General features: G+C 45.9%; 1 pseudogene; it reads left to right on the forward strand.

The window, feature by feature from the left end:
• Nucleotides 1-987: 987 nt before the first annotated feature.
• LOC123775867 (small ribosomal subunit protein uS2 pseudogene) lies at nt 988-1,900 on the forward strand (annotated as a pseudogene).
• The last annotated feature ends 1,861 nt before the right edge of the window (nt 1,901-3,761 follow it).

The raw sequence follows: 3,761 nt of genomic DNA on the forward strand, positions 1-3,761 counted from the left end.
TGTCCAAGGTCACACATAAATTAGTAGCATTCTTTCCACTACATCATGCTAAAAGGAGTTTACTTAACTTGGTGGACAATGAGGTGTCATTGAAGGGTTTTGAGCAGAGAAATGAAATATTCAGAGCAATGCCTTATAAGGATTAATATGGTAGTGATGTAAAAAAAGAAAGGACAACAGAGAGACCAATTAGAAAGCTATGGCAAGTCCAGGCTTGAAATGATGATCTTCAGAACTGGCTGTTTAAAAAACAAACAAAAAAAGGTGTAATTATGCTTATGAGTGACAGTCATTAGTGCTGTTCAACATATATGTTCACCAAATATTCTGTTTCTCCCCCTTCTGGGCATCTGATAAACTTGCACTTCCTTGGCCCCTTAGACTTAGGTGTAGTCACGTGACATGCTTTGGCCAACGAAACGTGAATAGAAATTACAGGTTTCACCACACTGTTGGTTTTCCCTTATGTCACAGCAATGACAAGTGATCCAAGGAGCACTGGCCCATGAGCCTGGAACCTGGAGTAAGAATGGTGTAGAACAGAGCCCCCTCTGGCCCACCATGGACAAGAAGCATTAGTGAGAAGTAAAATCTGTTTATTTTAAGCCACTGGATTTGGGGCTTGTTTGTTACTGCAGCATAACCCAGCTCACTCTGATAGATACCACATCTCTTCCTGAGACTTACTCATTTCCAGCACTGCTTCTCAAACTTTAATGGACACTCTAATAACTGGAGATACCATTAAAATGTAGATCCTGGTTCAGCAGATCTGGAGTGAGGCCCAAGACACTATATTTCTAACAATCTCCCAATCCCAGGTGATGTGGATGCCGCTGGTTCACACTTCCGGGACTGCAAGAATCTAAAACTTCACTGCACGAGAGGACAGCAAATAGCTATATATGGCGTTACCGCACTACCCAGGGAGGAGTCCATATGGTGTTGTTTTGCATTCCCGTTGTAACTTAAAGGGAAACTTTCACCATGTCCGGAACGCTTGATGTCCTGCAAATGAAGGAAGAGGATGTCCTCAAAATTCCTTGCAGCAGGAACCCACTTAGGTGGCAGCAACCTTGACTTGCAAATGGAACAGTACATCTGCAGAAGGAAAAGTGATGGTATCTACATCATAAATCTGAAAAGAACCTTGGAGAAGCTTCTGCCGGCAGCTCATGCCATTGTTCCCATTAAAAACCCAGCCGATGTCAGTGTCATACCGTCCAGGAATACTGGCCAGTGAGCTGTACTGACGTTTGCTGCTGCTACTGGAGCCACTCCTATCGCTGGATGCTTCACTCCTGGAACCTTACTAACCAGATCCTGGCAGCCTTCCGAGAGCCAAGACTTCTGGTGATTACTGATCCCAGGGCTGACCACCAGCCTCTCACGGAGACATGTTAACCTGCCTACCGCTGCTCTGTGTAACACAGACTCTCCTCTGTGCTCTGTGGACATTGCCATCCCTTGTGACAACAAGGGAGCTCACTCAGTGGGTCTGATGTGGTGGATGCTGGCCGGGGAAGTTCTGCGCTTGCGCGGCACCACTTCCCATGAAGACCCCTGGGAGGTCAGGCCTCATCTCTACTTCCACAGAGATCCTGAAGAGACTGAAAAGAAAGAGCAGGCCTCTGCTGAAAAGGCCGTGACCAAGGAGGAATTTCAGGGTGAAGGGACTGCTCCAGCTCCTGAAGTTGCAGACTGGTCTGAAGGCCTCCTCGTACTTTCTGTGCTGAGTTAGCAGTTTCCTGCTGAAGACTGGGGCGCTCAGCCGGCCACTGAAGACTGGTCCGCAGCTCCCATGGCTCAGGCCACTGAATAGGCAGGAACAACCACTGAGTGATCTTAAGCTGCTCATCCACAAAGGCAAACAAATGGAAATAAGGTTGATGGAAAATAAACAGTTTCTCAACAAAAAAAAAAGAAAGAAAGAAAAAAAGCTACAAATGGCTACTTCAATTTAAGTCAACTAAAATTAAATATTCAGTTTCACAGTCATACCAGCTACCTTTCAAGTGCTCAAAAGCTCCATGAGGCCAGTGGGCTACTGAACTTAATGGCAGAGAACTGTTTAAACATTTATATCATCAAAAAAAGTTTTACCAGACGTTGCTGTTCTAGAGCAGTATCCAGAAACATAGTGACAGTTAGCCCTGGCATCTTGGGGGACGAGCATGGTCAAGACACAGGCAAGCAGAGCTGCTGGTACCAAAGAGCAATCCAATGGAAAGCAGAGTGGTTTGAGTCCCAGGACAAGAAGCTGAGACGGAAACAAAACGCAACATTCGATCTGAGTACAGGATAAATCCCTGCCCTGCCTAATCAGTTTATTTCCTCTGTGGATCATTTTAAGAGATTCCATTTCAGGGAAGGCAGTTCCAAGGAGCCTCTTCTCTCTTTGCCCTGATCTTGTCTGTCCAATTTGGCTAATCTATTTACTTCCCCCAGAAAACACACGACACCAAGTATAACACTTGTTTTTGATCTCCTTTCCCCAAGAAATCAATAGCACTCAGAGAGAGCATGCCTGTAGGCGCTGCCAAAACAGCTATAGAATTACACAGTACAGTAGGCATGTGGCTACGATTGGATGCTAGCTGCTGACGGCTGCCAGTGATGCTCTATGCGCTGGGGCCCACTCACCTCCCTCCCGCCTTCCCCTTCCCCAGCAATTCACACAACAGGAAGAACCTCCTGGTTCATTCACCTCATTCCCTCTTCCTTACCTCTGTTCATCCTGAAAATAACAGACCTCCTGTTTTAGACTCAGACTTGGGCAGGGGTTATTAATCTGAGATCCATGGGCACAGTGGAATTGTATGAAAAAGCTTGGTGTATGTTACACGGTCCCCAATATCCCCTCCCCCCCCAGCTAATAGGGAAGTGGGGATGGACTGTAGCTCCATCTAGATTCTGGTGGCCCAGTGCATCTGGGGAAAAGCAAAAAGAATCTAAAAGGAACAAAAAGATTGGCATAGACACAGAGAGGAAAAGACAGGAGTGAGAGACTGCCTGTCTCTCAGGAGGGAGAGGCCTGTCTACAGGTCAGGAGTGACCCACTGGAAAAACCACTGAAGACCAGACGGAATCGAGGAAAATGTCATCTAGGATACCAATTCAGACTATATGCCCCACTAAACAATAACTCGCTTTCCACCCTTTCCCATATTATCAAGGCCTTAGTCACATTCCCAGGGAATAATCCTAGACTGGTAAAATTCACCCCTCTCCCAGCAGCAATAAGGATACAATAAACATTAAGCTAAAGTTACAATCTACTATAGTCAAGTTGGTAGACGGTGAAAGTTCATTCAGTCTATAGGTTTTACCAGATTCTCAAAGGATCTCTTAGACTAAAGGTCCACACTGCTCTCTGAAGATCTCTGACAAAAGATACGATGCGTTTGTAAGTACTGGCAGAACTGGTCGTGTCCTTTCAAGGCTCTCTCTCTCTTCCACCTTCCTGCCTCCATTGTTAGGAATGCCACATTCAGGGGCACCTGGCTGGTTCAGTCAGTGGAGTGTGTGACTCTTGATCTTGGGGCTGTGATTTGAGCCCCATGTGAGTGTAGAGATTACTTAAAAATAAAATTTTTTTAAAAACTAATAATGATGCCACATTGAGGACTTGTGGGAAATAGTACCTTAGTCCTTCTCTGACAATTTCACCCCAAAGATTTCTAACTGCAGGAGAGAATGAATTTATCCCTGACACCCCTCTCCCCGCCCCAGAGACCTGAGGCAGACTCCCAACGACCACC

Source organism: Ursus americanus, chromosome 8 (assembly GCF_024610735.1).
Source record: "Ursus americanus isolate L20-20 chromosome 8, mUrsAme1.1.p, whole genome shotgun sequence".
NCBI lineage: Eukaryota > Metazoa > Chordata > Mammalia > Carnivora > Ursidae > Ursus > Ursus americanus.